This window comes from Benincasa hispida, chromosome 9, assembly GCF_009727055.1.
Source record: "Benincasa hispida cultivar B227 chromosome 9, ASM972705v1, whole genome shotgun sequence".
Taxonomy (NCBI): domain Eukaryota; kingdom Viridiplantae; phylum Streptophyta; class Magnoliopsida; order Cucurbitales; family Cucurbitaceae; genus Benincasa; species Benincasa hispida.
In genome coordinates this window covers 53,962,128-53,973,147 of record NC_052357.1, presented here as the reverse complement: position 1 = coordinate 53,973,147, position 11,020 = coordinate 53,962,128, and positions in this window count along the sequence as shown.

Here is an 11,020-nt window from a genome sequence, read left to right as displayed (position 1 = left end):
TTATGTCCGGACACCAGGCGCATGCATCCATTTAATGTTACCTTATGCATCTAATCGACGCAACTTAGTCACATATGCTAGATGCTCGCAAAGCTCATCTTTGGCCGCATATCCTTCCTTTCGCATGGCTTACCTTTGGTCTATGCACTCAACTAGGATAATGACCAACACTCTTTCAACGCATATTACTAACTTGTCCTATGCGCCCACATGCCCTCGAATGTCCAACGCATAGCACATCACCAATGCATAGTGTTGCCACATACCATCGCATAGCACTGCTGCCTCCATCGCATCCATCACATCCATTGCATCCATCGCCGCATGCCATCGTGTAGTACTGTGGCATCCATCGCGTAGCACTTCCGCGCCCATCGTCGCATGCCCCTATCACCACATGCCATCCATTGCCGCATGCCTCTATCGCCGCATGCCTCGCACCGAATCACCGCATGCCCTTGCATCATTGCATACTACCAACACATTTCCTTCGGCCGCATGCCTTTGGCTGCATACACGCATACCATCGGTCGCATACCTTCGACCGCATACACGCATACCATTGTGTCCAACGTCCAGCGCCCTTGGTTGCGCAACTTGAGGCTGCCGCATGCGTTGTTCTAACTTCTCAAGACATTGGCTGTCGCGTGCGTTTCTCTTGGCCACACTTTGGCTTCCTTCAATGCACCAAATAACCTCTAAATGATCAAGGCCAACGCATGGACAACACTTAGTCAATTTTCTTACTTCTAACGCATGAGTTATACTTTAGCCAATTTTCCAAGCTTTTCCCAAGAGTCAAGTTTTCAAATTCACACTTTTCTTCTAATTTTTCACCCTTTTCTCTACCATTACACATTAGTTTCCACATCAACCTACTCATCATACTGGTCTCAGTAGGGAACATACTCAAGTAGAGAAATTAGGGTCCAGGGTTCACATTTACCTCCCTCTTATGAAAATTTCGTCCTCAAAATTTCGCTTCAAATCCGTTAATTAAACAACTCCGGATACTTGTTTCTTATTTGCTCTTCAGCTTCCCATGTTGCTTCTTCAGTGCTATGGTTTCTCCATAGTATTTTTACCAATGGGATTGTCTTATTCCTTAAGACTTGTTCTTTTCTGTCAAGAATCTCCACTGGTTCTTCTTCGTAAGACAAATTTTCTTTCAACTGCACTAGTTGCTCAGGCAATACATGGGTAGGATTTGGCACTTACTTTCTAATCATTACCACATGAAACACATCATGGATACAGGATAACTCTAGAAGTAAATCCAACCGATACGCCATTGGGCCACGTAAGGTCCAATATACCTTGGGCTTAATTTCCCTTTTCTACCAAACCTGAGTATTCCTTTCCACGGAGATAGCTTAAGAAATACTTTATCACCAACTTCAAATTCCAATTCTCTTCTCCGCTTATCGGCATAACTCTTTTGCCTGTCTCGAGCTATCTTAAGATTATCTCTTATAATATTAACATTGTCCGATGTCTGCTGCACAAGTTCTGGAACTAGTAATTTCCTTTCACCAACTTCATTCCAACATATTGGAGTTCTACATGGTCTTCCATATAGTGCCTCATATGGTGCCATTCCGATACTTGAATGGTAACTGTTTTTATATGCAAATTTGATCAATGACAGATGCTATCCCAACTGCCCTTGAACTGCAATACACATGCTCTCAGCATGTCCTCTAATGTCTGAATCATCCACTCAGACTGACTATCCATCTGGGGATGAAAAGTTGTACTGAAATATAACTTGGTGCCCATAGTTTTCTGTAAGCTAGGCCAAAACTTCGATGTAAACCTGGAATGTCGATCTAATACAATCGAAATTGGAGCCCCAAACTGACTCAATTTGATCAACATACAACTTAGCTAATTAGTCTAGGGTAAAAGTAACTTTAACAGGTAAAAACTTAGCTGTCTTTGTCAATCTATCCACAATTACCCATATACCATCATAGCTCGCTGGTGTCCTAGGTAACCCAAACAGGAAATCCATCGTAACATGCTCCTATTTCCACTCTGGTACTGGGAGTGGATTAAGTAATCTTGCTGGCCCTTGTCTTTTTGGCTTAACTTGTTGACATACTAAACACCTGTCAACATACTCTGCTATTTCTCTTTTCATACTAGGCTACTAGTACGATCTCTTTAATGTTCTGTACATCTTCGTACTGCCTAGATGCATAGCATAAGCCGAACTATGTGCTTCTTCCAGAATAGCCTGTTTAAGTGCTAAGTTATTAGGTATACATACCCTACCTTCTTTTAATAGCACTTTGTCTGCTCTTAACTGGTAGTTCGTCCTCAGACCTTTACCTACTTCTTCAGCTAACTTCTGAAGATCAGAATCCTTTAACTATTCACGTAGAATATCTTCTACGAGAGTAGGACGTACTTGAATTGAAGGTAGTAACCCTTTTGTTTGACCAACTGATAATGCCGCTTTAGCATTATACAACTCATATATCAGTGCACCTTTCACTGAACAGATAATAGCTCTGGTTGATCTGGTCTTTCGACTTAGAGCATCAGCTATCACATTTGCTTTACCTGGGTGGTAATCAATTGTACAATCATAATCTTTGATTAACTCGATCCATTTTCTCTATTTTAAATTTAGCTCTTTTTGATCAAAGATATATTTCAAACTTTTATGATCAGTGAATATATGGAAACGTTCACCAAACAGGTAATGTCTCCACAACTTTAGAGCTAACACAACTGCTGCTAACTCTAAATCGTGTGTAGGGTAGTTACATTCATGCTTCTTTAACTGTCGAGAAGCATAGGCTACTACCTTTCCATCCTACATCAACACACATCCTAACCTTTGTTGGGATGCATCACAATAAACCTCAAACTCTTTACTCAGTGTAGGTAAAGTTAACACCGGTGCTGACACTAACCTTTGTTTTAACACTTGAAAACTGTGCTTGCACTCTTGCGACCACTCAAACTTCGCATCTTTTTTGGTCAGGTTTGTCAATGGCAGAGCTATCTTAGAAAATCCCTCCACGAATTTCCTGTAATAACCTGCTAAACCCAGAAAACTGCGTACTTCTGTTACATTCATGGGTCGTTCCCATTCGACTATTGCTTCTATCTTTTGGGAATCTACGCTAACTCCGTCAGCTAAAACTATATGCCCAAGGAATACGACTTAGTTTAACCAAAAATAACACTTACTAAACTTGGCATATAACTTCTTTTCCCTTAGCATCTGCAACATCATCCTCAAATGTTCTTTTTGCTTTTCTGCACTACTAAAATATACTAGTATATTGTCTATGAAAACTATCACAAACTAATCCAGAAAAAAGATGAAATATCCTATTCATCAAGTCCATAAATACCGTAGGAGCATTTGTCAATCATAACGGCATTACTAGGAACTCATAATGTCCTTACCTAGTTCTGAAAGAAGTCTTTGGAACATTTGTGTCCTTCACCCTCAACTGGTGATAACCTAATCTCAAATCTATCTTAGAGAACACTGTGGCTCCCTTTAATTGATTGAAGAGATCATCTATACGAGGCAATGGGTACTTATTCTTAATGGTCACCTTATTCAACTGTCTATAGCCTATACATAATCTAAGAGTACCGTCTTTCTTCTTGACAAACAAGACTGGCGCTCCCCAAGGCGACACACTGGGTCTAATGTACCCCTTATCCATAAGTTCCTGTAACTGATCTTTTAACTCCTTCAGTTCTGTTGGTGCCATCCTGTATGGTGCCTGGGATATAGGTGCTGTACCTGGAACTAACTCAATAGTAAACTCTATTTCCTTGTCAGGTGGTAAGCCTGGTAACTCTTCAGGGAACACATCTAAGAATTCTTGTACCACAAGTACATCCTCAGGTCTCAGCTTCTTATCTTGTGAAACTACTACATAGGCTAAATAGGCTTCACATCCCTTACTCAGCAGCTTCCTAACTTTCACTGCTGATATTAAACTTTTTGGAAGTATTCTTTTACTTCCTACCAGGGTTATTTCTTTTTCACTTGGTTTCTTAAACACTATTTCTTTCTTAAAACAATCCACAGTGGCATAGTGTTTACTTAGGAAATCCATACCTAAGATAACATTAAACTCTAGTAACTCTAGTGGAATTAAGTCAGCCCATAAACTCTGATTTCCAAGAATTACTTCACAATTCCTGTAATACTCATGTACAACCAGAGTATCTCCTACAGATGTAGAAATAAACAAATCCTCATTCATACGCTTAAGCACTCTATCTATATACAATGTACACATGCTAGATATGAATGAGTGCATAACACCAGGATCAAATAACGCATAAGCAGACTGATTACATAAAGTTATCGTACCAGTTACGACATCTGGAGCCTCTTCCGCTTTCTGGTCTGTCACTGCATATACTCTACCCTGCTGCTGCTGCTGTTGTTGTTGGGGTCGTCCAACTACCACTTTCTGCTTAGCTGCACCGGATTCCTCACCTCTGACTCCGGTCGCTTTAGGTTGGTCTACAATCTGGGTAACTTCTCTTTGTTCACCTTGTGCTCCATGATCTACCCGGGGAAAATCTTTCTTGAAGTGCCCCGCTTGTCCGCACTGAAAACACACATTCCTGTTGCCATAACATACTCCTGTATGTTACTTACCACAGTTTGCACATAGTGGTCTCCTTCCTGTACTAGCTACTGACTCGCTAGTACGACCTGATACTGATTTACCACTCGGTTCAGCTGCAGGTCTTGACCTCTTTCGACCTAAACCTTGTTGGCTCGTGCCTCCAAAACTTCTCATACCTGATTGTCCAGGGAACGAGGGTCTAAAAATCTTACCTCTCGTTTCTCCAAGCGTCCTAAACTATCCCGCATCTGGCTGGAATATATTTTCCCTCGCTACACTCTGGTCAACTCTGATAGTGGTCTCAACTAACTGAGTGAAATTCACCAAATTAGATGTAGAGGTAACGGGTGTATGTATCTTTCTTCTTAAGCCATTCTCAAATCTTCTGCATCTCTCTTTTTCTTCCGCAATGATTGGAAGGGCATACTGAGATAACTTTATAAATCTTTGCTCGTACTCAGCAACCGTCATCGATCCCCGAGTTAGCCTAAGAAACTCCTCCCTCTTTTCTTCTTTAAAAGCACTAGGGTAGTATTTATCCTCAAATACTTGTCTGAACTCAGGCCAAGTCATAGTTTCTGAACTACTTTTTCTGGCCTCTATCACTTTCCACCATTTCTCAGCCTCTTTTTGCAGCAAGAATGCTGCTAATCCAACCATATGGTCCTCAGGGCATCTCATAACATTAAAACATTTCTCAATCAAGTCCAACCGAACCTCAATATCCACTAGATCTGTGGCTCCATCGAACGTCGTGGCACCTAAAGCTTTCAGCCTCTCGACGCCGAATTTCTTCTCTGGATCGGTCTGAATCGATCCTACACTTGCCGCCAATCTCTGGGCGATTCTATCAAATACTCGATCCTCCATCTTGGGATCTACATCTACCCGTGGGGTATCGACTCATTTGCAGAAGTCGTTTCTTGCTCTTCTGGGTCTATAGCTCTCTTCCCCTTCGGATCCGGGTCCTATCTAGCTTTAGGGCCTCTAATGGTAGGGTCAACATTGCTCTCCTCCGTCTGCCTGCTTAGCCTGCCACTTCTCCTCAGCATCTTTGCCTAATTATTAAGTACACATGTTAGGGACTTACTTATGGGACTTAATCTAATGCATAAACTCTTTTTTTCACCCAAAATCTTATGCTTTGATACTAAGCTAGTATAAACTTAAACTTTATACTCAACCTTTTCCCAAGTTTTACGTATTCCTTTACTCTGATACCAAGCTGTCACACCCCGTCCCAGACTACCCTCTGAGCCTAGGAAAGGACATGACTGCAGCAGTTATCAACCCTTTTGTTGACACTTACTGCCTAATAACTCTTGTAGAAATAACTCTGACACCCATGTAAAAACTCATACACAGCAGATGCCTCGTAGGCAAAAATTTATTAATTTAAAAAACACAACATACTTAGGGTAATTACATTACTAGTTTCACAAGTCCCGATACCCAAAACCTTAGTCCCTATATGAACAACTGTAACATGTGTACAATATTTATAGTAACCACCTAAACAGACGGGTTACATTATCTTTGTCCTTTAGTTGCAGAGCAGATGCAGAACTATCTCCTGAGAATTTAATCGCTACCTGGGGAAAAGGAAAACATTTGAAAACGGGGTGATCTTGCTAGCCTAGTGAGTGACTTAAGAAAGATAACTGATTCTCATACAATAGTCTCAATAAAGAGATTAAACTAAAATATAAACTTCTATAGTAACCTTGTACTGCTGTATAAAATTTTCCAAGCATAAAACATAGAAAGCTGTTTTTATCAGAAAACATTAAAACTATTCCTTAGTTGAGAATAACCCTGCCGTGGTTAAATCCCAACGTCAACTGCTAGTTAAGAGAGAACCCTTTTGCTCAATCTTTGACTTTAACTACCTACGTGCATGTGGCCATACTAAGTACCGTCATATCTTATGTACTTCTGCTCAGATACCTTCTCTAAACTCGTCCTTCAGAATCGAGCTACGCGAATACTTTCTCAACTGTCCTTCAATATTTCGTTCCAAGTAGAACTAGTCATAAATAACTTTCTCTTTAAAGCATGTAAAGCATAACGTATAGAAAACATGTCTTTAAAGATACTAACACATGCTGGGTGTATTTAAACACATATAAATAGTTTTTCATTAAACTTTCATACATGCATCCGTTTGAAACATAACTCATGGTTTGCTTGGAATTACTTTGTAAAATTAGGTGGCATGAGAATAATCTTTCTTTAAGACATGGTTTCTTTAAAACGTTGTAAATATTTAGTCAAATATTTTAGTCACTCACCTTGGTCTTTTAGGAACTTTTCTCTCTAGAAGTTCTTTGTTTACCTTGGGCTCCCTTTTGAACCCCTAAAATCCAGATTCAATTTAAAGCTATGATTACTCATAGTTCTAAGATTTATCTCGTGATACTTTCTTCTGTAAACATGCTCTACATTGTCTCAGGAAGTTTGCCTTAAAATATGAGCTCAGAAATCTTCGTGGTTTGGCCGGAATCTTCAAATATTCAATACTGGCCCAAGCTTACCCGACAGGTTGACCCTTCTGTATTTTTCTCAGTTTCCAGCCCGATCCCTTGGAGCTTCTTCTCTGGCAGTCCTATCCTGAAAACTAGACTCACGGAGCTTTTAGGTGGCTTTGAAATCACTCCAAATGCACAAGTATATTGGGAGAACTCCTCATCCCAAATTGATGCTATTTCTAGACTTCAGTTCCTAACTGCGTCTCCTCTTGAAGCTTTATGAACAACGCATAGATTTACTATCAACGCAAAGTTTAATCGGTTTTCAAGCTCTTCTTAATGTTTTTTGAATTGTTATCTGAAAAGAAGTCCTTGGTCCTATTTATAGGCATCCAAAAACTCTCCACCGCCAACACCTCCTACTTGGCCAACACAAGTTTAACCTTCAATCACCGCAAACTAAGGTGTCTTCCTCTTCATTAGCCAACACAAAATGCTCAATTTTGCATGTCCTCTTGTGCATCCACCTTATTTTCTTAAGGCTTAAAATTTTATCCCAACAAGCCACATGTTCGGATGACGACCTTGCATGCGTCTGTCCAATTCGATATGCGGTCATCTAACCACACATGCGCCCATCCAATTGCCGCAACCTTCCTATGTACGGACACCATCAATCGGCGCATGTGTCCATTTAATCTTACCTTGTGCATCTAATCAATGCAACTTAGTCACATATGCTAGATGCTCGCAAAGCTCATTTTTGGCCGCATATTCTTTCCTTTCGCATGGCTTACCTTTGCTCTATACGCTCAACTAGGATAATGACCAACACTCTTTCAACGCATACTACTAGCTTGTCATATGTGCCCACATGCCCTCAAATGTCCAACGCATAACACATCACCAACACATAGTGTTGCCGCATACCATCGCATAGCATTGCGACATCCATCGCCGCATGCCATCGCATAGTCCTACCGCATCCATTGCGTAGCACTGCCGCGTCCATCGCCGCATGACCCTATCACCGTATGCCTCGCACCACATCACCATATGCCCTCGCATCACCGCATACTACCAACGCATTTCCTTCAGCCACATACACGCATACCATCAGCCGCATACACGCATACCATCGGTGTCCAACGTCCAGCGCCTTTGGATGCGCAACTTGAGGCCACCGCATGCGTTATTCTAACCTTTCAAGACATTGGCTGCTTGCATGCGTTTCTCTTGGCCACACTTTTGGCTTCCTTCATTTGCCCAAATAACCTCTAAAATGATCAAGGCCAACGCATGGACAACACTTAGTCAATTTTCTTGCTTCCAACGCATGAGTTTATACTTAGCCAATTTTCCAAGCTTTTTCCCAAGAGTCAAAGTTTCAAAATTCACACTTTTCTTCTAATTTTTCACCCTTTTCTCTACCATTAACATTAGTTTCCACATCAACTACTCACCATACTGGGTCTCAGTAGGGAACATACTCAAGTAGAAAAATTAGGGTTCAGGGTTCACATTTACCTCCCTCTTATGAAAATTTCGTCCTCGAAATTTCACTTCAAATCCGTTAATTAACAACTCCGGATAACTTGTTTTCTTATTTGCTCTTCAGCTTTCCATGTTGCTTCTTCAGTGCTATGGTTTCTCCATATAGTATTTTTACCAATGGGATTGTCTTATTCCTTAAGACTTGTTCTTTTCTGTCAAGAATCTCCACTGGTTTCTCCATATACTGAAGTGAATGAAATATCTCATATTATATATCACAAAACTGTTTGTTCATACAGGACCCTCCAGATTTAGGGCATCAACCCAACAATGTCCACTTGTCCTAAAGCTAGTGAGGTGTACAAGATAAATCTTATTACAAGTACACAAAACAATAAATTAGGCATAAACAGCCCAGTGCAACATCTCCCACTTGCTCTAGTCCAGCCGTGGTTGGTCTCGTAGACCCATACTCTACAGGTGACCCTCAAAACACTGTAGCCGTTGAGAGCCTTCAAAAATAGATCAAGCAACGTCGTCTTGAAGCTATCTATTATGAAAAAATACGTCTTCTTGATGAATAATTCTCTTGGATGAGATGGTATTTCAGCTTTATATTGCTGTTCACGCTTTATGACTCCGAGGCTCACGGAATACGGAGAGCACCACTATTATCACAAATAAATGGGTGATGGGCTCTAAACATGTCTGGAACAACACTTCCGATCAGTTGGAACTTCCTGTGACCAACGCCTCCTTAGCAGCTTCACAAGCCGCTACATACTCGGCCTTCATGGTTGAGTTAGCAATTCACCCCTACTTGGTGCTTTGCCATACTACAACCCTTCCGTTAAGAGTGAACACTGATCCTGAAGTGGATTTTTGAGGATCCTTATCAGTCTGAAAATCAGAATTCGTGTATCCTATAAGGATCAAATCCTTAGAACCATACACAAGCATGTAGTCCCTCATTCTCCGAAGATACTTGAGGATGTTCTTGACGATTGTTCAGTGACCCTCTCTTGGATTAGACTGATATCTACTGACTATCCCCACAATGTAGAAGATGTTAGGTCTAGTACATAACATCGCGTACATCAAATTGCCTACAATAGATGCATAGGGGACCCGTCTCATTTCCTCAACCTCTTGAGGTGTCTCAGGACACTATTCCTTAGACAATGTAACTCCATGCAGAAAAGGCAATAGGCCCCTTTTGGAGTTCTATATTAAGTACTTGATCAACTTCTTATCAATGTACGATGCTTGAAAAAGAGCTAGCATTTTGTGTTGGGATTGGTGGCCTAATTCTCCCGGAGTCTCGTAGTTTGTAAACATTGTACACACATTGTTATTAATAAAATAAGAGTTGTTTTATTTACATTTACTCATATCCAATAAACAAAGATTTGTGGTTATTGTATGTAAACTTAAGCATGTGTATGAGATATACAAGTGAATCATGTCTTAAGTAATAACCTAAAAGGTCTGTAGTATAAGGATAAAATAGGGATACCTTATCCTGGTGACACTATGGATACGACCCGCTTTTTAGAAGTTTACAAGTGTTGTAAACTACTACAGATGGTCTGATCTTGACCATTCATGTGGAGACATGTGAGCGGGGGTATCCTTACAAAGAGTTTGTATAAGACCAAACCACGAGATGATTAGTATCTTTATATAACGTCATTGATAATTGAGACTTACATCTCATTAAAACGACCATAGGTGACATGACCTTAATCCTGAGTGTTTTAGGAACTCCTGCCTATGAAAGTAGTTCTTTGATTAGTATGGGTGAGAGTGGCCAGATTGCCAACTCAACAAGCCTACCTTTTTGAGGATTTGTTTGATTGGGGAGCTGGAAACTCAGTTACATAACACGGAATTCACTCCTTCCCCGAGGCAGAGGTAAATAGATAGATTGCTCCCTTAAGGGCTAATTCCGGGTCTTGAACATAATGACCACACTCTCTCTTTGGAAGAGAGGACCCAATCATAGTAGGACTATGATTATTGTTCATTGGAGGAATCAGTGGTACTTAAGGAGTTAGATGTAACTATAGGGGAAAAACGACAAATTGGCCCAGTTGTACTTACTAGCAATCTGTGAAGGGTTATCGCACTATTGATTGGTTGATATGGACATATAAATATATCTGTAGTGAGAAGAGTGTAGCTGTTGGTCTTTAGTGGAGTGCCTGACAGTTAACAGATGGTGGATCCCGTGACTAAAGAGTTTAGTCAGTTATTCCCGTACCGTTGGAGCTTCAATCTACAGGTCCATGAGGTCCCCTTGGTAGCTCAATGGGTTCAAGTTGAGAATCAGATTTTGGTATTGATTTGAAGTGTTCAAATTAAGAAGAGGAAATTCAATTATATGTGTTATAATTGGTATGATGTATGAGATACATTATTTGGAGGAATTAATGTAAA